The sequence below is a fragment of the Hyla sarda genome, chromosome 2 (genome assembly GCF_029499605.1).
Source record: "Hyla sarda isolate aHylSar1 chromosome 2, aHylSar1.hap1, whole genome shotgun sequence".
In the NCBI taxonomy this organism is placed as follows: domain Eukaryota; kingdom Metazoa; phylum Chordata; class Amphibia; order Anura; family Hylidae; genus Hyla; species Hyla sarda.
This window is the reverse complement of record NC_079190.1, coordinates 496809920-496836397: the sequence shown is the minus strand read 5'-3', so window position 1 is coordinate 496836397 and position 26478 is coordinate 496809920. Positions and strand designations below refer to the sequence as shown.

At 48.2% G+C, this 26478-nt stretch overlaps 1 protein-coding gene across 1 annotated transcript in view; it reads left to right on the top strand.

Moving 5' to 3' along the window:
* Positions 1-16191: 16191 nt before the first annotated feature.
* The window catches only part of LOC130357193 (integumentary mucin A.1-like), a 30563-nt gene continuing 20276 nt past the window's right edge, over positions 16192-26478 (top strand). The window contains exon 1 of the mRNA XM_056559734.1: positions 16192-16249. The gene's annotated coding sequence lies outside the window, so the exon portion shown is untranslated. The remainder of the gene's footprint in view (positions 16250-26478) is intronic.

Sequence of the window (26478 nt, the reverse complement as noted above, 5' to 3'; positions counted from 1 at the left end):
GCTTAAACTGCAGAACCCCTCACAGCTCTCCTACAGGTACGACAAAGGAGAATTCTAATGGAAGACTACCTATTGAATGGACCAAAGAGCAATAGACAGCCTTCCGAGCTCTTAAACGTCTGCTGACAGAACCACCTATCTTGGCGTATCCAGACTACAGTCAGCCGTTCCGGTTATATACTGATGCCAGTTTTGAAGGTCTGGGGGCTGTCCAGTCCCAAGATCAAGATGGACAAGAGAGAGTGATTGCCTACACCAGTCATAACCTGCAAGGAGCAGAGAAGAACAATGCCAATTACAGTTAATTCAAACTGGAACTTCTTGCCCTGGTATGCACCGTGACAGAAAAATGTTAATTTGGCTGCCAAGCTATTTTTTGTCTACACGGATAATAACCCATTGGCCCACCTGAACACTCCCAAGTAGGGTGCCATTGAATGGCGATTGGCTTCAAGATTGGCTAATTACTGTTTCACCATCAAGTACAGAAGCGGCAAGTCAAACGTCAGTGCCGATGACCCCCAGCGAAGAACCACCTGTCAAAGACGTGTGGGAAGACATGGAGATGCCCCCGTTTTATCAGCGTTTTGTTAACCAGAATGTTGTGACCGCCCTCATGGACGGTGAACCAAGGTCCAAAAAGGTTAAAGAAGACCTGTACACCTGGAAGACTCAAGATTAAAGCCGAGTTATGGGGGATCTGTTGGACTACCTTCTGGCGAAAAAGGTACCAACCCGTCTACGCCGGGCCTAGTGTGAATATGAGTTAAAACGTCTGTGGCGACAGATGGAAGCGACTGTTTTACACAAAGGACTGTTATACCGAAATTCTTTGGATCCAGTCTCTGGTGAACGACTTTATCAGATTCTGGTTCCCCGAAGAGATGCGGCCATGGTCCTCAACACATATCATGACAGCAGTGAATGTGCTGTCTGTAACGTCACCAAGAATGTGCGCAAGGATGCAAGAAAACCCTTCCACTCCATCCAGAGCGACAGGTCCAGCCAATTGGTCGCTCTAGACCATGTGAAATTGTCTACTACCTGGTCCAGCTATACCTATGGTGGATCACTACTCCAAATGGCTTGTCCTTGTACCCGTCAAAGATCTCACAACCAAGACAGCGGCCCAGATGTTCTACTCTAAGTGGGTGCAAACCCTTGGATGTCCTGAGTCTGTCCTAACTGACCATGGAACGACCTTTGAGGCCCAACTCTACCAAGAATTATGTCAATTCCACTACTGCAAGAAACTCAGAACCACCTCCTATGACCCTCAGGGGAATGGGCTCTGTGAGCGCATCAACCAAGTCTTCATCCATAAGCTGCGAGCAGCCTGTGTCAAGACAAGAAGAATGGCCCTGGCTACTGCCCAAGTTGTTAGAAATTTACAACAATACCGTACAATGCTCACTGGATACACCCCCTTCTACTTGATGATGGGACGACACGGGCAACTGCCTAAAGACCGGACGTTTGGGCTGCAAGCCCCATTCAACAATTTTCTGCAAGCATCCCTCGAGTGGGTTTCCGATCATAAGAGGAGGATTCAAGAGGCCAAGAAGATTGTCAGTAAGAAAATGGGCAAGGCCTGACAAAGGGAACAAGATGATTACAACCATCATGCCTCAGCCAAACCATTCCAGGTGGGCGAAAAAGTCTGGCTATGGAAGTTCCCGAGAACGGACAACTTGGATTCCATCTGGGTAACGGAGCCATTTGCAGTGACGGCTATACCCTATCCCGAATCCGATGTGTACGAAGTTCAGAAGCCTGGGTGAGAGCCACAAGTTGTCCACCAAAATCGTATCAAGATCTGGCAGGAGAAAGATCTATCAGTACTTCCTCCACCGCCTCCTCCAGATGTCAGACCTGCGAGGGAATATGTTCCTGGCGAAGGAATACATCCATCCATGGATTTCCCTATGTTCCCTCCCAATTAGCCAGTGTTCATCTGTTTGCCTCCAGCACCGGGACCTGGCCAGCCAGCGTTAGTCAACATGCAAGTTCCTGCTCTATCACTGTTGGCTCCAGCTTATATACCTGTTTCCAGAGTGCCAGCAATAGCTCCGACTTCTCCAGTTCACGTACCAGCGGTCCCGATTCCAGCAACTCCTGTACAAGTTACAGCTCCTGTGATTGCTGAGGAAGAACCTGCTGAAATTTCTGAAATTCCGTCAGTTCCAGATTCTCCAGAGGTGGTGCTGCGCAGATCCCAAAGGTTCACACAAGGCCAAATACCAGCAAGGTATAGAGAATAAACATTCCTGTGTATATAAAATGTATCCAGTCCATAAGTATACTAATGTCTAGTTAGTATAGCATAATTACTTCTAATTCATTTTGTGTACAGTTAGTCAGTAATGTACATAGCATCTTTTGTATCTACATAGTCAATTGTCATATAATTAGTCAGGACTGTAGCTAACCAGTTAATATATCCAGTCCACAATAGTCATCAAAAGTCTTAACAAATGTCTAATGTCTATTATTTTTCTGTCCATTGTGTACAGGGTGCTCTTGTGGCCAGAGAGTTCTCCTGGAGGTGTAAGTAACACGTACAGTGACAGAGCCACAGGCAGCCCGATCCAAACCAAGTATTATGTTTTCATCTCTTCATCCCAGTTTTCAAACCGTAAAAACAAATGGAGCATGTATGGATGTTAATTTCAATGCACATGGACTCTTTCCCCAGTTCGTCAGCTCTGTGAAGGATATTGATTCAAATGCCCCAGGAACTGTCTCTATTGTTGCTACCAGGCCTCAGTGGCCACTTCATATTCGTCCGCCCTCCAGAACTGGGCACCGAGGACGGCTGTTGCAAAGAGGGCGAGTTTGTGGTGGCCCAGTATAGGAGTTGTACCCCTGTACCATTGCTGCCCTGTCAGGTGGACTCTATTTCAGTGATACCTGGGCCCCCCTTTCCTCTATGTTCCATAAACAGTACTAAGTGTTTATGTTATGTTATCTAATGTAATGTGTTTATATTGTTATGTGCCTTTAAAAACACTGTTGTCATGTATTGTAACCAAGGAAGGTACCAGTGATCACGTGACTTATAGGGTGACCTATGGGGCCCTTTTCAGAGTCTCCCCCATATAAACCCTGGGAGGAGCTAGTTCAGTCTCTTGAGATTAGTTCTCTACTGAGTGCAGCAAGGTCAAGTCCTGAGAGAGTGTCTGGTGTCCTGTAGAGGCCTAAAGCCTACAACGCTTCCACTATTCCAGTACCCCACAGGTGAACGACAAAACCTGGTAAGCTACATACGGGGTGAAATCTGTGAAGTCAGTCTAGTCAAGTCAGTCAAGTTCAGTCTGTATACAGTCAGCGTGCACCTGCAGCAAATTGTCCAAATCCACTATAAGTCTCAGCGAGCCCTAGAGTCTCTGAAGTCACTGATCACCTTCTTGGAACTAACTGAGCTGTCAAGAATATTCCACCTGTCTACCTCAGTAAAGCTGCCGTTGTTCCGCAACTTGGCGTCTGAGTCATTATTTGACCCCGTGCCTAGCCCAGGATCCAGCGTTATACCTTCGGGTGGTGTAAAGGGTTAAACCATGCCCTGGCGTCACGAATACAAGGGGTTTATGTAATCTGCTACTAGGGTAATAACATCTGCCCTCATTACACCCTCACCACAAGTGGGCCAAGATGCCTGCAGTCTGGAGAAGACACCTTCACACCTGAGACAGCTGGAGCAGGATCTTATGAGGAGTGGGCCAAGATACCTGCGGTCTGGAGAAAACACCTTCACATCTGAGACCGCTGGAGCAGGATCTTATGAGGAGTGGCCAAGACACCTGCAGTCTGGAGAGGACATCTTCACACTTGAGACATCTGGAGCAGGATCTTATGAGGAATGGGCCAAGATACCTGCAGTCTGGAGAAGACACATTCACACCTGAGACAGCTGGAAAAGGATCTTATGAGGAGTGGGTCAAGAAACCTGCAGTCTGGAGGAGACACCTTCACACTTGAGAAAGCTGGAGCAGGAGCCTATGAGGAGTGGATCAAGATACTTGCAGTCTGGAGAAGACACCTTCACACCTGAGACAGCTGGAGCAGGATCTTATGAGGAGTGGGCCAAGATACCTGCAGTCTGGAGAAGACACCTTCACACCTGAGACAGCTGGAGCAGGATTTTATGAGGAGTGGACCGAGATACCTGCAGTCTGGAGAAGACACCTTCACACCTGAGACAGCTGGAGCAGGATCTTATGAGGAGTGAGCCAAGATACCTGGAGGCAATTACAAACGTCTCATTGAGTGTAAGGCCATGTTCACATGTCTGTTATTTTCATGCAGAATTCCCAACTGGAATTCTGCTGGAGATTCCGGGGCAGCAGTGTCCCATTGTATTCACTGGGATTCTGCTGAACTGTGCACATGTCTGGAATTTCCGTGCCAGATGTTTCTGGCACGGAAATTCTGTTTTCCGTGTCCGAAGAAAGAATAAACGTGTTCAATCATTGTGTGGACACCACTCGGAATGCATAGCCATCAATGAGACGGCGCATTCCCGTGTGGTCCTAACGCCAGGATATTATTCCAGCACCCGCACTCTCTGGAATGTTCAAGCGGAGATTTTCCATGGAGACATTCCGGATGTGTGAACATATTCTTACAGGATTGTATTGACTGCCTTAGAAGGATGTGCAATAAAATATTATGTTCAGGGACCATTTCCGTTCAGGACAGTTTCATTATTTTATTTTTCAAACAAAACAAACAACTCATAATGTCTGATTTGCATCTGGTAATTTTCGGTAAATTTTTTTTCATTTCTACTTTTCCCACTATCAAGATATTTCAGAAGCATTGTGGGTTTTTCTGTCTTTAAAGGGGTACTCCGGTGAAAACCTTTTTTCTTTTAAATCAACTGGTGGCAGAAAGTTAAACTTATTTATATATTACTTCTATTAAAAAGTCTTAATCCTTCCTGTACTTATTAGCTGTTTGTCACGATTCGGCTGGCAGGAGGTGGATCCTCTGTGCCAGAGAGGGATTGGCGTGGACCGTGTTGGTGGACCGGTTCTAAGTTGCTACTGGTATTCACCAGAGCCCGCCGCAAAGCGGGATGGTCTTGCAGCGGCGGTAGCAACCAGGTCGTATCCACCAGCAACGGCTCAACCTCTCTGACTGCTGAAGATAGGCGCGGTACAAGGGAGTAGACAAGAGCAAGGTCGGACGTAGCAGAAGGTCAGGGCAGGCAGCAAGGATCGTAGTCAGGGGCAACGGCAGGAGGTCTGGAACACAGGCTAGGAACACACAAGGAAACGCTTTCACTGGCACAATGGCAACAAGATCCGGCGAGGGAGTGCAGGGGAAGTGAGGTATAAGTAGGGAGTGCACAGGTGAACACACTGATTAAGCCTGCTGCGCCAATCAGTGGCGCAGTGGCCCTTTAAATTGCAGAGACCCGGCGCGCGCGCGCCCTAAGGAGCGGGGCCGCGCGCGCCGGGACAAGACAGACGGGGAACGAGTCAGGTACGGGAGCCGGGATGCGCATCGCGAGCGGGCGCCTCCCGCATCGCGAATCGCATCCCGGCTGAGAGTGATATTGCAGCGCACCCGGTCAGCAGGTCTGACCGGGGCGCTGCGAATGAGAGGATGCTGCGAGCGCTCCGGGGAGGAGCTCCGGGGAGGCGTAACAGTACCCCCCCCCCTTGGGTCTCCCCCTCTTCTTGGAGCCTGAGAACCTGAGGATAAGACTTTTGTCTAGGATGTTGTCCTCAGGTTCCCAGGATCTCTCTTCTGGGCCACAACCTTCCCAATCCACCCAAAAAATTTTTTTTCCTCTGACAGTCTTGGAGGCCAGAATCTCCTTCACGGAGAAGACGTCAGAAGAACCAGAAACAGGAATGGGAGAAACAAGTTTGGGAGAGAAGCGGTTAATGATGAGTGGTTTAAGGAGAGAGACATGGAAGGCATTGGGAATACGAAGAGAATGAGGAAGAAGAAGTTTGTAAGAGACAGGGTTAATCTGGCACAAGACTTTGAAAGGGCCAAGATAGCGTGGTCCCAGTTTGTAACTGGGGACACGAAAGCGGACATATTTAGCGGAGAGCCATACCTTGTCTCCGGGAGCAAAAATGGGGGGAGTTCTTCTTTTCTTATCGGTAAATCTTTTCATCTGGGATGAAGCCTGTAAAAGAGAATTTTGGGTCTCTTTCCATATGGTGGAAAGATCACGAGTCACTTCATCCACAGCGGGCCAACCAGAGGGCAAGGGAGTAGGGAGGGGGGGGAAGAGGGTGACGGCCGTACACCACGAAAAATGGGGACTTAGCAGAAGATTCGGAGACTCTGAAGTTGTATGAGAATTCGGCCCATGGTAGAAGATCTGCCCAGTCATCCTGGCGGGAGGAAACAAAATGCCGTAAATAGTCACCCAGGACCTGATTAATTCTTTCTACTTGCCCATTGGATTGGGGATGATAAGAAGAAGAGAAGTTTAATTTGATCTTTAGCTGTTTACAGAGGGCCCTCCAGAATTTAGACACGAATTGGACGCCTCTATCCGAGACGATATGCGAGGGCAAACCGTGAAGGCGAAAAATGTGTACAAAAAATTGCTTTGCCAACTGAGGCGCTGAAGGAAGACCAGGAAGAGGAATAAAATGTGCCATCTTGGAAAATCGATCAACGACCACCCAAACAACTGTGTTGCCACGGGATGAGGGCAAGTCCGTAATAAAGTCCATACCAATCTGTGACCAAGGCTGTTCAGGGACAGGCAGAGGATGAAGGAGACCAGCAGGCTTCTGGCGAGGAGTCTTATCCCGGGCACAGACAGTACAGGCCCGCACAAAATCAACAACATCAGTCTCCAGAGTCGGCCACCAATAAAAACGAGAGATGAGTTGCAAGGATTTTTTGATGCCCGCATGGCCTGCGAGGTGGGAGGAGTGTCCCCATTTGAGAATCCCGAGACGCTGGCGTGGAGAAACGAAGGTCTTCCCTGGAGGAGTTTGCCTGATGGAGGCTGGAAAAGTGGAGATCAGACAGTCAGGAGGAATGATGTGTTGCGGGGAGACCTCTACTTCAGAGGCATCAGAAGAACGAGAGAGGGCATCGGCCCTAATGTTCTTGTCAGCAGGGCGAAAATGGATTTCAAAGTTAAAACGGGCAAAGAACAACGACTACCTAGCCTGGCGAGGGTTCAGTCGTTGGGCAGACTGGAGATAGGAGAGATTCTTGTGATCAGTGTATATGATAACTGGAAATTTTGATCCCTCCAGCAGGTGCCTCCATTCCTCAAGCGCCAATTTAATGGCCAGTAGTTCTCGATCACCGATGGAGTAGTTTCTCTCCGCCGGAGAGAAGGTCCTTGAAAAAAACCCACAAGTCACAGCATGCCCGGAAGAATTTTTTTGTAGAAGGACAGCTCCAGCTCCCACTGAGGAGGCATCTACCTCCAATAGGAAGGGTTTAGATGGGTCAGGTCTGGAGAGCACGGGAGCAGAAGAAAAGGCAGACTTGAGATGATTAAATGCGTCTTCCGCTTGGGGAGACCAGGACTTGGGATTGGCATTTTTCTTGGTTAAAGCCACGATAGGAGCCACAATAGTGGAAAAGTGTGGAATAAATTGTCTGTAATAATTGGCGAACCCCAAAAAACGTTGGATAGCACGGAGTCCGGAGGGGCGTGGCCAATCTAAGACGGCAGAAAGTTTATCTGGGTCCATTTGTAGTCCCTGGCCAGAGACCAAGTATCCTAGGAAAGGAAGAGATTGACATTCGAAGAGACATTTCTCCATTTTGGCATAAAGTTGATTGTCCCGAAGTCTCTGAAGAACCATGCGGACATGCTGGCGGTGTTCTTCTAAGTTGGCAGAAAAAATCAGAATATCGTCCAGATAAACCACAACACAGGAATATAGGAGATCACGAAAAATTTCATTAACAAAGTCTTGGAAGACGGCAGGGGCGTTGCAAAGGCCAAAGGGCATGACCAGATACTCAAAGTGTCCATCTCTGGTGTTAAATGCAGTCTTCCATTCGTCCCCCTCCCTGATGCGGATGAGATTATAAGCACCTCTTAAGTCCAGTTTGGTAAAGATGTGGGCACCTTGTAAGCGATCAAAGAGTTCCGAGATAAGAGGTAAGGGGTAGCGTTTTTTTACCGTGATTTTATTAAGTCCGCGGTAATCAATGCAAGGGCGTAGGGAGCCATCTTTTTTGGACACAAAAAAAAATCCAGCTCCGGCAGGAGAGGAGAACTTGCGGATAAACCCCTTTTTTAAATTCTCCTGGATGTACTCCGACATGGCAAGAGTCTCTGGAGCAGACAGAGGATAGATTCTGCCCCGGGGTGGAGTAGTACCCGGGAGGAGGTCAATAGGACAGTCATAAGGCCTGTGAGGAGGTAAAGTCTCAGCTTGCTTTTTGCAAAAAACGTCAGCATAGTCCATATAAGCCTTAGGAAGACCGGATACAGGAGGAACCACAGGGTCACGACAGGAAGTACTGGGAACCGGTTTAAGACAGTCCTTGTGACAAGAAGTACCCCAGTTCTTGATTTCTCCTGTGGACCAATCAAGGGTTGGGGAATGGCGTTGAAGCCACGGTAATCCGAGAAGAATTTCAGAAGTGCAGTTGGAGAGGACCAAAAATTCAATTTTTTCGGGATGGGGTCCGATGCACATTAGGAGAGGTTCCGTGCGGTAACGCACGGTACAGTCCAATCTTTCATTGTTAACAGAATTGATGTAGAGGGGTCTGGCGAGACTGGTCACCGGGATGTTGAACCTGTTGATGAGAGAGGCCAAAATAAAATTTCCTGCAGATCCGGAATCCAAGAAGGCCATAGCAGAGAAGGAGAAGGTAGAAGAAGATATCCGCACAGGCACAGTAAGGCGTGGAGAAGCAGAGTTCACATCAAGAGCTGTCTCATCTTTGTGCGGAGTCAGCGTACGTCTTTCCAGGCGGGGAGGACGGATAGGACAATCCTTCAAGAAGTGTTCGGTACCGGCACAGTACAGGCACAGATTCTCCATGCGGCGTTGTGTCCTCTCTTGAGGTGTCAAGCGAGACCGGTCAACTTGCATAGCCTCCACGGCGGGAGGCACAGGAACGGATTGCAGAGGACCAGAGGAGAGAGGAGCGGGGGAGAGAAACCGCCTCGTGCGAACAAAGTCCATATCCTGGCGGAGCTCCTGACGCCTTTCGGAAAAACGCATGTCAATGCGGGTGGCAAGATGAATAAGTTCATGCAGGTTAGCAGGAATTTCTCGTGCGGCCAGCACATCTTTAATGTTGCTGGATAGGCCTTTTTTAAAGGTCACGCAGAGGGCCTCATTATTCCAGGATAATTCGGAGGCAAGAGTACGGAATTGGATGGCGTACTCGCCAACAGAAGAATTACCCTGGACCAGGTTCAGCAGGGCAGTCTCAGCAGAAGAGGCTCGGGCAGGTTCCTCAAAGACACTTCGAAACTCCGTGAAGAAGGAGTGTACAGAGGCAGTGACAGGGTCATTGCGGTCCCAGAGCGGTGTGGCCCATGACAGAGCTTTCCCAGACAGAAGGCTGACTACGAAAGCCACCTTAGACCTTTCAGTAGGAAACTGGTCCGACATCATCTCCAAGTGCAGGGAACATTGCGTAAGAAAGCCACGGCAAAACTTAGAGTCCCCATCAAATTTATCCGGCAAGGATAATCGTAGGCCGGAAGCGGCCACTCGCTGCGGAGGAGGTGCAGGAGCTGGCGGAGGAGATTGTTGCTGGAGCTGTGGTAATAGCTGCTGTAGCATCACGGTCAGTTGAGACAGCTGGTGGCCTTGTTGCGCTATCTGTTGCGACTGCTGGGCGACCACCGTGGTGAGGTCGGCGACAACTGGCAGTGGGACTTCAGCGGGATCCATGGCCGGATCTACTGTCACGATTCAGCTGGCAGGAGGTGGATCCTCTGTGCCAGAGAGGGATTGGCGTGGACCGTGTTGGTGGACCGGTTCTAAGTTGCTACTGGTATTCACCAGAGCCCGCCGCAAAGCGGGATGGTCTTGCAGCCGCGGTAGCAACCAGGTCGTATCCACCAGCAACGGCTCAACCTCTCTTACTGCTGAAGATAGGCGCGGTACAAGGGAGTAGACAAGAGCAAGGTCGGACGTAGCAGAAGGTCAGGGCAGGCAGCAAGGATCGTAGTCAGGGGCAACGGCAGGAGGTCTGGAACACAGGCTAGGAACACACAAGGAAACGCTTTCACTGGCACAATGGCAACAAGATCCGGCGAGGGAGTGCAGGGGAAGTGAGGTATAAGTAGGGAGTGCACAGGTGAACACACTGATTAAGCCTGCTGCGGCAATCAGTGGCGCAGTGGCCCTTTTAATTGCAGAGACCCGGCGCACGCGTGCCCTAAGGAGCGGGGCCGCGCGCGCCGGGACAAGACAGACGGGGAACGAGTCAGGTACGGGATCCGGGGTGCGCATCGCAAGCGGGTGCCTCCCGCATCGCGAATCGCATCCCGGCTGAGAGTGATATTGCAGCGCACCCGGTCAGCAGGTCTGACCGGGGCGCTGCGAATGAGAGGATGCTGCGAGCACTCCGGGGAGGAGCGGGGACCCGGAGCGCTCGGCGTAACACTGTTGAATACTACAGAGGAAATTCTTTTCTTTTTGGAATGCTCTCTGATGACATCACGAGCACAGGTCTCTCTGCTGATGTTATTATAATAATAATGCTTTATTCATTGTCGTCCTTAGTGGGATTTGAACCCAAGTCCCCAGCACTGCAAGGCAGCAGTGCTAACCAATGAGCCACCATGCTGCCCTTAGCATACATCTGCTATGCATGGTTTCTAAAATGGACAGAGATGTCAGCAGAGAGCACTGTGCTCGTGATGTCATCAGTGTTCCAAAAAGAAAGGAATTTCCTCTGTAGCATTCAGCAGCTAATAAGTACTGGAAGGATTAAGATTTTTTAATAGAAGTAATTTACAAATGTGTTTAACTTTCTGCCACCAGTTGATTTAAAAGAAAAAAGTTTTTCACCGGAGTACCCCTTTAACGAAAGGAACCAACAATTTTGTCCATGTCTGTATATAATCTGCTATATTATCTGTTACACGGCTACACATCCATGTGCTAGGGTTAACACTTTCTTTGTCCTGCCACCATTGGTGGATCACATGTAATAGATAATGGAGTTTTGGTCACATGACCTTTCCTCAGACAGGCATCAGCAAGAAGCTACTAGAATGTTCTGAGGAATCCAGAGAAGTGTAAGTGTCTAGCGTATCTAAGGCTAGTGTGCAGACAAGTCTCTTTCTAGGCCATGTAAGGAGAGGAAGTTTTAGACCCAGTCCAGTATTTCCCTTCGAGCTAAACCTAAGCATAACCCGGGCTCTGCCAAAGAGTCATCATCCAGCTCCAACTTGGTAAGTTCTAGCATGAGTCAGCTATAGTTCAGTCATGGTGACCACATAACCACGTGGCTTTTTAGAATACAGAGTCTTTGCATGCCATGTACATGATGCTGATTAACAGCCAAATACAGTATATTTCCGCCCCACCCAACTTATTTCTTGGACTGCATCACCAGCCGAAACTTCTTAACCCATTTCTTCTCTTCCTCCTACTGTGATTCAATAAAGCGTCATACAATGAGGGAAAGAGGGCATCATAGAAATATGACCTCCCCCAGGTCTATACATAGAGGGGAATATTTTACACAATTGTCACACAGTTCAATTGGAACAGAAATGAGAATAACATGGTCAAAGTCTTTAAAACTCCAACAAAAGCTACAAATGCCCCTGGAGACCAACTTCCTGGCACCAGCCCTTGGTGCTTTTCATCCTTTCTCTTCTTTCTCTGTCTTCCTTCACTCTCTGATATGTCCAAGAAGATTGTTTTGCTCCACAAACTGTGCAAACCTTAGGTAGCATTAGCTCTCTTTTGAGGCCCACAACTATGGAGGGTGCCGCTATCATAGATATATACAGGTTTTGTTATATAAGAGGGCCCAATTGCCCCTGGGTGACACACAAAGCACCTGAGCCATAAAGCAAAATCTGCAATATGACCCCTAACATTCCATGTTCCATTTATAATACTGGTCTCTTCTTATGTAGCAGAGGGACCTCTGTATTCCCCTTAGTCATCAGAGTCCACGTGTGACTGAAGCCTCTGCAACCGATAGCTTCACCCCTGCAATTGCCCTTCTACAGTAAATACTAGTAAATATAATTTGAGACTTAGAGGCCCAAATATAAATTTTATATCAGGTTACACTGCTTCAGCCCAACTATGAACTATTGGGAACCACCGTGCCACCCATGGACCATCAGGGACTACTTTGCCACCCAATAACCATCAAGAACCAGAGTACCACCCATTAACCATCAAGAAACACAGTACCACCCATTAACCATCAAGAACCACCATGCCACCCAATAACCATCAAGAACCACAGTACCACCCATTAACCATCAAGAACCACCATGCCACCCAATAACCATCAAGAACCACAGTACCAACCATTAACCATCAAGAACCACCATGCCACCCAATAACCATCAAGAACCACAGTACCACCCATTAACCATCAAGAACTACCATGCCACCCAATAACCATCAAGAACCACAGTGCCACCCATTAACCATCAAGTGTCTCACCTATGGCTTTTTTTTATGTCAATCACCCCATTCCTCTCTATATACATGTGTGTATGGCAGATCACTATTGTTCTTAGACATGGTTGACCGTATACATTGGATTCCATAGGCAGGTTCCTCCCAGATCATTTAGAATTCCTCTCTCAAGTTAGTGGAATCATCCAAACTATATTTTGAAATCTTTTTTTTTTTTTGCAATCTGCTGTGTGTTGTAATTAGGACGTGTTTCTAGTGGAAACAAGTTTTTCTGGCCTTACAAACAAGGCGTGGATCGCCATATGGGATCTTCTCTGGAGTAATTTATGCCATTTTTTTATCACCCTGATGGCAGACTGTTTCCAAATGCATTAATTAAGAGACGTAATACCTGGTATTAACTTTACTGCATCATCTTTATCCTTCAACTATCATTGTAGCGCAACATAACTGAGCTGAACACACGAGACGGAACAGCGGACAGAGCAAGAGGTATTTTTATTTTTACTTACTTATCTTTTTTTTCCATCTATTATAGTGACATTTTTTAGAAAAGAATGGGGACCTAGGCAATAAGCAGAGCAGGAATTCCCACCCTCTTGTCAAGCTTTTCTAATTGTCTCATTTCAAATGTTAGCCCCACATTATACCTCCATATAGTGCCAAAACAATACTGCCATATACAAACACCATGTCACAATGAAGGCATCTATCTAGCCAACCAGCACCCTACTCTGTACTGACGACTAAAAGGAATCCCAAAAACAGCTGCCCCTTAACAATATCAGTGCAGTGCTCCACAGTAATACCAGTAATACAGTGCTTCACAGTAATACCAGCCACACAGTGCCCCTAAATAATACCAGGCACACAGTAACCCCTCAGTAATACAGCCATGCACTGTCCTTCACTAATAGCAGTCACACAGTGCCTCCTCAGTAATACCAGCCATACAGTGCCCCCTCAGTAATACCAGCCACACAGTGCCCCCTCAGTAATACTGCCACACAGTGCCCCTCAATAATACCAGCCACACAGTGCCCCTCAATAATACCAGCCATACAGTGCTCCCTCAGTAATACCAGCCACAAAGTTCCCCTCAATAATACCAGTCACACAGTGCCCCTCAATAATACCAGTCACACAGTGCCCCTCAATATTACCAGCCACACAGTGCCCCTCAATAATACCAGTCACACACTGCCCCTCAATAATACCAGCAATACAGTGCTCCCTCAGTAATACCAGCCACACAGTGCCCCTCAATAATACCAGCCACACACTGCCCCTCAATAATACCAGCAATACAGTGCTCCCTCAGTAATACCAGCCACACAGTTCCCCTCAATAATACCAGTCACACAGTGCCCCTCAATAATACCAGTCACACAGTGCCCCTCAATATTACCAGCCACACAGTGCTACCTTAGTAATGTAACCGCCACAGAGTGCCCCCTCGGTAATTTCAGAAGCACAGTGCCTCTCAGTCATACTAGCCATACAGTGCACCCACAATAATACTAGACACACCTTTCCCCACAGTAATACCAGCCATACAGTGCTGATATCTCTGAGGGAGCACTGTGTGGCTGATATTACTGAGGGGGCACTGTGTGGCTGATATTACTGAGGGGGCACTGTGTGGTTGATATTACTGAGGGGGCACTGTGTGGCTGGTATTACTGAGGGGGCACTGTGTGGCTGATATTACTGAGGGGGCACTGTGTGGCTCGTATTACTGAGGGGGCACTGTGTGGTTGATATTACTGAGGGGGCACTGTGTGGCTGTATTACTGAGGGGGCACTGTGTGGTTGATATTACTGAGGGGGCACTGTGTGGCTGTATTACTGAGGGGCACTGTGTGGTTGATATTACTGAGGGGGCACTGTGTGGCTGTATTACCGAGGGGGCACTGTGTCGCTGTATTACTGAGGGGGCACTGTGTGGCTGTATTACTGAGGGGGCACTGTGTCGATGTATTACTGAGGGGGCACTGTGTGGCTGATATTACTGAGGGGGCACTGTGTGGCTGATATTACTGAGGGGGCACTGTGTGGTTGATATTACTGAGGGGGCACTGTGTGGCTGGTATTACTGAGGGGGCACTGTGTGGCTGATATTACTGAGGGGGCACTGTGTGGCTCGTATTACTGAGGGGGCACTGTGTGGTTGATATTACTGAGGGGGCACTGTGTGGCTGTATTACTGAGGGGGCACTGTGTGGTTGATATTACTGAGGGGGCACTGTGTGGCTGTATTACTGAGGGGCACTGTGTGGTTGATATTACTGAGGGGGCACTGTGTGGCTGTATTACCGAGGGGGCACTGTGTCGCTGTATTACTGAGGGGGCACTGTGTGGCTGTATTACTGAGGGTGGCAATGTATGGCTGATAATACTGAGGGGCACTGTGTGGCTGATATTACCGAGGGGGCACTGTGTGGCTGATATTACTGAGGGGGCACTGTGTGGCTGATATTACTGAGGGGGCACTGTGTGGCTGATATTACTGAGGGGGCACTGTGTGGCTGATATTACTGAGGGGGCACTGTGTGGTTGATATTACTGAGGGGGCACTGTGTGGCTGATATTACTGAGGGGGCACTGTGTGGCTGATATTACTGAGGGGGCACTGTGTGGCTGTATTACTGAGGGTGGCAATGTATGGCTGATAATACTGAGGGGCACTGTGTGGCTGATATTACTGAGGGGGCACTGTGTCGCTGTATTACTGAGGGTGGCAATGTGTGGCTGATAATACTGAGGGGGCACTGTGTGGCTGTATTACTGAGGGGCGCAGGGCTGCCATCAGAAATTTCGGGCCCCCATAAGGCCTGTCCCCCCTTCCCCCTAGTGGCCTATCCCTGAGTCTGCCCCCAGGGACACCCCCCCCCCCCCCCCCCAAATTTATTTTTCTAATTATGTATTTTTAATTCGAATACAGCAGAGGGCAGTGCAGTAAAACACTGTGCTGCAAAGTATGTAACTGCGCCGCACTCTGCTATAATCAAATATATACTATTCTGGTTACTGTAAAACTGCCCTAAAAATGTGTGAATATTCCCACATCCGGGGGGAGATTTATGAAAACCTGTGAGAGGAAAAGAGGGGAAGTTATCCATAGCAACCAATCAGGTGGCTTCTTTAATTTTTAAGAAAGTCTTTGAAAAATAGATAGAAGCGATCTGATTGTTGCTATGGGCAACTGCATCACTTTTCAGGTTGTGATAAATCTCCCCCACTGACCATACAGTGGTAGAATCCAGGAAGTGTCTGCGGACAGTATAGGTGATTACAATGACAGGACTCACAGGCGACATATTCTCTGGTCGGAGTCGTTCATGTTTCCTTTCCTTCTCCATCTGGCCTGGACCTCCATGAGGAGTTCTCCCAGCTCGGACTTGTCTCTGCAGATCCTGATGGACACACATTTCAGGCTCATTTCTAAAGCGCCATCCCCACCTCTATACAAACTCCACATCAATATTGCCTCACATAGTAATCAAGGGAGATTTAAAACCTGTGCAAAGGAAAAGTTACCCAGTTGCCCATAGCAACCAATCAGATCACTTCTTTCATTTTGCAGAGGCCTTGTTAAAAATGAAAGCAGCAATCTGATTGGTTGCTGTGGGCAACTGGGCAACTTTTCTTCTGGACAGGTTTTGATAAATCTCCCCCATAGTGTCCACTTTGTGCCCCCATACACAGATACAGCCCCCACACATGTGCGCACAGCCCCTATACACCCCCCCCACGCACACACACACATACACAGCCCCGATATACATATACATAGCCCCCATATACATATACACAGCCCCCATATACACAGCCCCATATAGATATACACAGCCCCCATATACATACACAGCTTCCATATACACATACACAGCTCCCATATACATATACACAGCCCCCATATACACATACACAGCCCCCATATACATACACAGCCCCCATATACACATACACAGCCCCGATATACATATACACAGCCCCCATATACACATACACAGCCCCCATATACATATACACAGCCCCCATATACACATACACAGCCCCCATATACATATACACAGCACCCATATACATATACACAGCCCCCATATACATATACACAGCCCCCATATACATATACACAGCCCCCATATACATATACACAGCACCCATATACATATACACAGCCCCCATATACATATACACAGCCCCCATATACATACACAGCCCCCATATACATATACAAAGCCCCCATATACACATACACAGAACCCATATACATATACACAGCCCCCATATACATATACACAGCCTCCATATATATACACAGCCCCCATATACATATACACAGCCCCCATATACATACACAGCCCCCATATACATACACAGCTCCCATATACACAGCCCCCATATACACAGCCCTCATACACATGCACAGCTCCCATATACATATACACCGCCCCCATATACATACACAGCTCCCATATACATATACACAGCCCCCATATACATATACACAGCCCCCATATACATATACACAGCCCCATATACATATACACAGCTCCCATATACATATACACAGTCCCCATATACATATACACAGCCATGGACACACATTTCAGGCTCATTTCTAAAGCGCCATCCCCACCTCTATACAAACTCCACATCAATATTGCCTCACATAGTAATCGAGGGAGATTTAAAACCTGTGCAAAGGAAAAGTTACCCAGTTGCCCATAGCAACCAATCAGATCACTTCTTTCATTTTGCAGAGGCCTTGTTAAAAATGAAAGCAGCAATCTGATTGGTTGCTATGGGCAACTGGGCAACTTTTCTTCTGGACAGGTTTTGATAAATCTCCCCCATAGTGTCCACTTTGTGCCCCCGTACACAGATACAGCCCCCACACATGTGCGCACAGCCCCTATACACCCCCCCCACGCACACACACCCATACACAGCCCCTATATACATATACATAGCCCCCATATACATATACACAGCCCACATATACACATGCACAGCCCCCATATACATATACACAGCCCCCATATACACAGCCCCCATATAGATATACACAGCCCCCATATACATACACAGCTTCCATATACACATAAACAGCTCACATATACACAGCCCCCATATACACATACACAGCCCCCATATACATACACAGCCCCCATATACACATACACAGCCCCGATATACATATATACAGCCCCCATATACACATACACAGCCCCCATATACATATACACAGCCCCCATATACACATACACAGCACCCATATACATATACACAGCACCCATATACATATACAAAGCCCCCATATACATATACACAGCCCCCATATACATACACAGCCCCCATATACATATACACAGCCCCCATATACACATACACAGAACCCATATACACAGCCCCCATATACATATACACAGCCTCCATATACATACACAGCCCCATATACATATACACAGCCCCCATATACATACACAGCCCCCATATACATACACAGCTCCCATATACACAGCCCCCATATACACAGCCCTCATACACATACACAGCTCCCATATACATATACACCGCCCCCATATACATACACAGCTCCTATATACATATACACAGCCCCCATATACATGTACACAGCCCCCATATACATACACAGCCCCCATATACATACACAGCTCCCATATACATATACACAGCCCCCATATACATATACACAGCCCCCATATATACATACACAGCTCCCATATACATAGCTCCCATATACATATACACAGCCCCCATATACATATACACAGCCCCATATACATATACACAGCTCCCATATACATATACACAGTCCCCATATACATATACACAGCCCCATACACATACACAGCTCCCATATACATATACACAGCCCCCATATACATATACACAGCCCCCATATACACATACACAGCTCCCATATACATATACACAGCCCCCATATACATATAAACAGCCCCATATACATATACACAGCCCCCATATACATATACACAGACCCCATACACATACACAGCTCCCATATGCATATACACAGCCCCCATATACATATACACAGCCCCATACACAGCCCCCATATACATATACACAGCCCCCATACACATACACAGCTCCCATATACATATACACAGCCCCCATATACACATACACAGCTCCCGTATACATTTACACAGTCCCCATATACATATACACAGCCCCACACACATACACAGCTCCCATATACATATACACAGCCCCCATATACATATACACAGCCCCCATATACACATACACAGCTCCCATATACATAGCTCCCATATACATAAACACAGCCCCCATATACATATACACAGCCCCATATACATATACACAGCCCCCATATACATATACACAGACCCCATACACATACACAGCTTCCATATACATATACACAGCCCCCATATACATATACACAGCCCCCATACACATACACAGCCCCCATATACATATACACAGCCCACATACACAGCTCCCATATACATATACACAGCCCCCATATACACATACACAGCCCCCATATACATATACACAGCCCCCATATACACATACACAGCCCCCATATACATATACACAGCCCCCATATACACATACACAGCCCCCATATACACATACACAGCCCCCATATACATACACAGCTCCCATATACACATACACAGCCCCCATATACATACACAGCTCCCATATACATATACAGAGTCCCCATATACATATACACAGCCCCATAAACATACACAGCTTCCATATACATATACACAGCCCCCATATACATATACACAGCCCCCATATGCATATACACAGCCCCCATATACATATACACAGCCCCCATATACATATACACAGCCCCCATATACATATACACAGACCCCATACACATACACAGCTCCCATATACATATACACAGCCCCCATATACACATACACAGCCCCCATACACATACACAGCTCCCATATACATATACACAGCCCCCATATACATATACACAGCCCCCATATACACATACACAGCCCACATATACATATACACAGTCCCCATATACATATACACAGCCCCCATATACACATACACAGCCCCCATATACATACACAGTTCCCATATACATATACACAGCCCCCATATACATATACACAGCCCCCATATACATATACACAGCCCCCATACACATACACAGCTCCCATATACATATACACAGCCCCCATATACATATACACAGCCCCCATATACACATAAACAGCCCCCATATACATATACACAGCCCCCATATACACAGCCCCCATATACACAGCCCCCATATACACATACACAGCCCCCATATACATATACACAGCCCCCATATACACAGCCCTCATACACCTACACAGCTCCCTTATACATATATACAGCCCCCATATACACATACACAGTTTCCATATATACATACACAGCTCCCATATACATATACACAGCCCCCATACACATACACAGCCCCCATATACATATACACAGCCCCCATATACACATACACAGCCCCCATATACATATGCACAGCCCCCATATACATATATACATATAAACAGCCCCATATACATATACACATCCCCATATACATATACACAGCACCATATACACAGCCCCCATATACATATACACAGCCCCCACCATACATAGCCCCCATATACACATACACAGCCCCCATATACACATACACAGCCCCCATATACACATACACAGCCCCATATACATACACAGCCCCCATATACATATACACAACCCCCATATACATATACACAGCCCCCATATACATATACACAGCCCCCATATACACATACACAGCCCCCATATACATATACACAGCCCTCATATACATATACACAGCCCCCATATACATTTACACAGCCCGCATATACACATACACAGCCCCCATATACATATACACAGCCCCCATATACACATACACAGCCCCCACACACACATACTCAGCGCCCACACACATACACAGCCCCCATATACACATACACAGCCCCCATATACATATACACAGCCCCCATATACATATACACAGCCCCCCACACACACACACTCAGCCCACAATACACGCATACACTGCCCTTATGCACACATAGGGTTGCCACCTTTTTTCCAAACAATGCCATGGTAATTTGCATAATTAATTATATATGCGTGACTTCACAGGAAGCTACGTGCCCATGTGGTGACCACGGTGTTATGGCGGGACCATGGGGTGTAGCGGTGTAGGTAGTGGGGCCAGATGGTATTAACCCCTGGGGCAAGATGTTGTTAACCCCTAGTGTTCGTGATGCCAGGATGTGGTTGTATGATGTAGGGCAACGTCGACAACCATCCCAGAAACAGCATATATTAAAGGGGTAGTCCAGTGCTGAAAAACTTGTCCCCTATCCTAAGGGGATAAGTTTCAGATCCAACCGCTGGGCCCCCCCGCGATCTCCTGTACGGGGCCCCGGCTCGCTAGCCAGCTAGCAGGTGTCGACCACCGCATGAAGCGGTGACCGACAAGCCCCCTCAATACATCGCTATGGCAGAGACAGAGATTGCCGAATGCAGCGCTCCGGCTCTGCCATCGAGCTGTATTGAGAGGGTGTGTCAGCCGCCACTTCGTGCAGTATTTATTTTTGCTGTTGGACATGACATTTCACCATTGTTTATTTTTTCTGTTAGACACTGGTTGCGGATTGAATTGCCTGAGGCTTTCTGCCCAATGCCTTGGCTACTAGGGTCTATCAGCAGTACACACTAACCCCTAGAACACTTAACTCTGGATAACATTTGACATTCTGTTACCTTACTTTTGTACGTGCATTTGGTTAGCTACAGGAATACCTTCTGGCCAGTAAAGTACCCTGGACACGCAAAGACAAGAAGAAATGAAATTAGTTATATGACATTTTAGTGACTAACAGTGGTATGGACTGATACAAGAATATTACAGTCCAAAATGTACATTTGACTGAAGTTTGGGACTAATGTACATGACTTGTGATTTGGATTTATGAGTACTAAACTTATGTGTGTACACTATTTAGATCAGTCTAGATATCTGTCTGTGTGAGGCGTTTGTGTGAAGGTGGTTTTCACCTTGAAGGTAGTGTGAAGGTGGTATCACCTTTATACAATTCTGTACACATGTACAGTAAACCATTTACCATTTTACACTTTATTACATTTTATTAGGCATAACTTATATTACCTATAGACATAAGGGTTAAGTACAGCTAACCCAATAACTGATGTGGTCATGTTAGATCCACCTGATATCCTGGAGTGCAAATGGTGCACAAGACATATTACTTTACCATATATACATTAAAGTTCACGTATGGCTCAGTAGTCCCAATACATTATGGGGTCTCTGGTTAGAATCACGGCCGTGGCTGGGCACAAGACTTACAAAAACGTTGCAGGATAAATTGGCTTGACGAAAGTTTGTCAGGTACTCTTCTTAAACGTTGCTTTGATGTAGTAAACTTGTAACAATAATAATGTACTTGTGTACAGAACAGTTAGTCATATACCCACAATAGGTACAGTCATTGTACACAAAACTTTAGATGGTTGCTCTTTTATTTTCCCAGGCTCGCCTATCGGTATGCTTCCTAGGTTGAGACATAAATCTAGGAGCGCGAGACTGGACTCCCTCCATGGGGTTAACATGAGTTCTCCACACCACATGGGTTAATCTTGACTGAGCAATGGTCGGACTGACAGTGACCACTGCGCTCAGAGCAGCAGCTTGCGCCACTGGGGAAATTGTAGGTGCCTGTTGGTCCAGACAAACCTTGAGTAGGCCGAGGCACATTGGTTGGTGCCTCTGGATCAGGCCACACCTCCGTGACTGGAGTAGGCCTAGGCATATCAGTTGGTGCCCGCTGATTAGGCCACACCTCCTCAGGGGGTGTCTGGGAACTTAATTGGTCTCAGCCCAAAAGGATCTGCGTCTCAGTCGTCTGAAGGAAAGTAGGTGAATGGCAGATGAGTGGGGTTCTTTGGCCTTGAGATGGCTGCTGCCCATTCTCCTCGCAGGCTCCTCACCGGAGTGTACTCTATGATTTCCCCTTTTTCCAGGGAATGCAGTGCTGGGGGAAGATAGTCTCTTTGGACAGCTCTCCTGTTAACAAGGATGATGCCCCCATGCCGGCAGTCCATAAGTGTGCCAAATCCACTGACTCGGTCGAACTTGACAACAGTAGCGCGGCAGCGCTCCAGGGGTGGCTCACCTTCCTAGGGATGCTCCAGCTTTTTCATATATATGGCCTCCAGCTGTTTTGTATCTTGCTGCTGTTGTTGACACACCTCATACGGTAGCAATTTGGGCCCATACATTTGTTTATTCGGTGCTCTCAGTTCCTCTACTATGGCAGCAGCTTCGGCTTCTCTGTGGGCTCTTTTTGCCTGAGCTGTAGGAACTGGGGGATGTGGCTTCAATGGCAGGGGAAGAACGTGCTCCCTCATTTACTGTATTAATGCAGGCTCATTGCCCAACAACCATCGGGGTAGAGGGTGTGACTGCGGGCGTGCAGTAACTTCAGCGGCTTTCGGGGCCTGGGTTCCCCTCTCTGGGCTAGTAGTGGAAGAAGGTGTAGAAAATGCGGCCTCAGCCGGGGGTACTTACTTCTGACTCCTCAGTAGCAATCTCTGCCCAGGATACCCATGTCCTATGGTGAGGGGACAGCCTCACCGGCGATGCTTCTCCCGACTTGGATGATTCCCCTTCCGGGGTGGCTGGCCATTTGCCGTCCTCCGTGTGCTCCACCTTGTCTGTACTCCTCTCTGCCATCTCCGGAAGGACGTCATCGGTGCAGCGCTGACTTCCGGTCTCCTGGCAACAACAAGCAAATACAAGCAGTTCCACCTCGGCATGGAGACGACTACATGATGTCCACGCCAAGGGGTGGGACGCTGACCAGCGCAGGACATTTTCGCGTGCTTCTCGAGTTCCTCCTTAACCCTTGCAGATATAACTTGAAATAAAGCAGGTAGCATGGCAGTTTTGGGATATACTTGCAGCGTCAGTGATGCGTTGGGCAATGGCCGGAGGCTTAGATGGAAGCGGGGTTTACTCTTAATCTGGCTTTGCTTGAATTGTTTCCAATTGTGGTGGCAGTGGAAGTGTGGGGGGAGTTGTTTCACAATTGGAAGGTTTACTTCCATTGTCATAATATGGGGGTTGTGTTGGCCATTAAAGGGGTACTCCGGAGCTTACACATCTTATCCCCTGTCCAAAGGATAGGGGATAAGATGCCTGATCGTGGGAGTCCCGCCGCTGGGGACACCCAGGATCATGCACGCGGCACCCCGTTTGTAATCAGTCCCCGGAGCGTGTTCGCTCCGGGTCTGATTACGGTCGACCGCAGGGCCGGCGGCGTGTGACGTCACGCCCCCCACCCCCGTGTGACGTCATGCTCTGCCCCTCAATGCAAGCCTACAGGAGGGGACTGATTACAAACGGGGTGCCACGTGCATGATCCCGGGCGTCCCCAGCTTCGGGACTCCCGCGATCAGGCATCTTATCCCCTATCCTCTGGATAGGGGATAAGATGTGTAAGCACCGAAGTACCCCTTTAACAATCAGACAGCGAACTCTCTGCCGGTGGTTACGTGGCTGCGCCACTTGGTGTTGCGGGTGCTGAAGCTCAATTTGCATGTAGTTGCTTTGCATGTGGGGCCGATTTCGGGAGCTGGCGCCGGAGGTCGAGGAAAACAGAATTCCCTTCCCAGAGTGGCTGTGGCGGCTAGTGTAGAGTTTACGCTGGGCCTGGTTTGTCGGTCGCTGAGCCGGGCTACCTGGGAGTCTTATCGTCGATGGTGGGCTGATTGGGAGCAGTTGGCTGGGCAGTTGTCCATTACGGGCGCTTCTTCAGATTGGGAGGCCGCTCTTTTGTTCTATGTGGGCAGGGCTTTTTGTGAAGGGGTGTCCTCGTCGGTTATTAGTCTCCGGATGGCGGCTTTGGCCTTCTGGTTTAAGGTTCGTAGTTTGCCAGAGGTGACTAAGGCGTTTTTGGTATGTGACTAAGGCGTTTTTGGTCCGTCAGGTGTTAAGAGGTTTTCGAAAGGGGACGGTTTCCCAGGTCAAGAGGAGGCCAGTGACTTTTCCCCTTTCTGACGCGTTTGGGTGTTTTGTTGGCTGGGGTGTGGTTTTTGGACTACGAGGGGATTGGTGGTGAGACATAGGGATATGGAGGAGGGGGCGTCAGAGTTTATGGTGGATGACGGGGTGCACCAGAACGAGCTGGGGATGGATCTTTGGATCTTGGAGTTGAAGGAGGCGGGGGCACAGGCTGTTCGTTTGTGGAGGAACGGTGATAAGTAAGGTGGTCACATGTCGCCGTTGTGGCGGGGTCAGGAGAGGGATCTGGAGGCACCATTGGACGGCAGTATTGGATGGAGTGTGGAGGTGGACTGGGAGCCGTTTCCAGCTCGATGGTGAAGTCCATGTGGACATGGGCACAGGAAGTTTTGTGGGCTTCACAAATGGTGCTCCCAGGCAGGTGAGCACTGGCTAGGAGCCCCACCCCCTTTGGTTCAGTAATGGTGCTTTTAGATTCTTCTCCTGCGCTAGGGATAATTTATAAGTTTTGTTGGCTTCACAAATGGTGCTCCTAGGCAGGTGAGCACTGGTTCAGTAATGGTGCCTTCAGGTTCTTCTCCTGCGCTAGGGATAATTTATAAGTTGTGGTGGGTTCTGGTTCTATGTATGATGTTCATACAATTTTTGTTATGTTTACAATGTTTTAATTGGTTATTTAATAAAGTAGGATGCTGTGGCCTTTTTTGCACCAACACCTTGTCTTGTCTTGCTTAAGGAAGGGGAGGGTTTATGGTGAAGTAAGGGATGGTGTAGGTGGGTGGTTAAAGGTACATAACAGCTATAATATCCCCTAGTCAAGCCCCTACACACATACACAGCCCCCCACACACAGTCCCCCACACACAGCCCCCGTATACACACATACACAGCCCCTACACACACAGGCCCCATATACACACATACACAGCCCCTTAACACATACACAGCCCCCATATACACACATACACTGCCCCCATACACATACACTAGCCCCATAACACATACACTGCCCCTAGACACATACAGAGACACAGCCCCTACACACATACACAGCCTCCAAACACACAGCTCCCATACACACATACGCAGCCCTCCCCCCCACACACACATACACAGCCCCATACCATATACACAGCCCCATACACATACACTGCCCCCATACACATACACAGCCCCATACACATACACAGCCCCCATATACACACATACACTGCCCCCATACACATACACTAGCCCCATAACACATACACTGCCCCTATAAATACACACACGCACACAGAGCCATCATACACACATACACTGCCCCCAGTTAAGTTAGTACCTGTGTGCAGTGTAGCATGCTGCTCCGGTCCTCTATTGCGGGTGCCAGGTAGGGGGAGGAGGGACACATGGGCCAACGTCACTGGCCTGCTGGTAACTGACGGCCGCGTGCAGGCACGTCTCATACCAGCTGCAGTTTCAGTGTGCTGCCCTCCGAATGGTGCTCCCTCTCACTCTAGCCCCCCATCCGGACCACAGCTGCAGAAAGTGCAGGGCTGATAGGGCCTCAGTCATTAAAAAAATGAACGTGATGATAGCCCCCTCTCTGGTGTGACTGACTGACTGCCTGTACAGAATTCGGTCAGTCAGTCAGTGTGTAGTGACGCCCCCCAGCGGTCAGTGAGTGACAGTCACTCACTGATTTGCAAAAAAAAAAAAAGTTGGAGCTCAGTCGGGCCCCCTGGGGTCCTGGCCCCTTACTAGGGTACTGGTTGTACC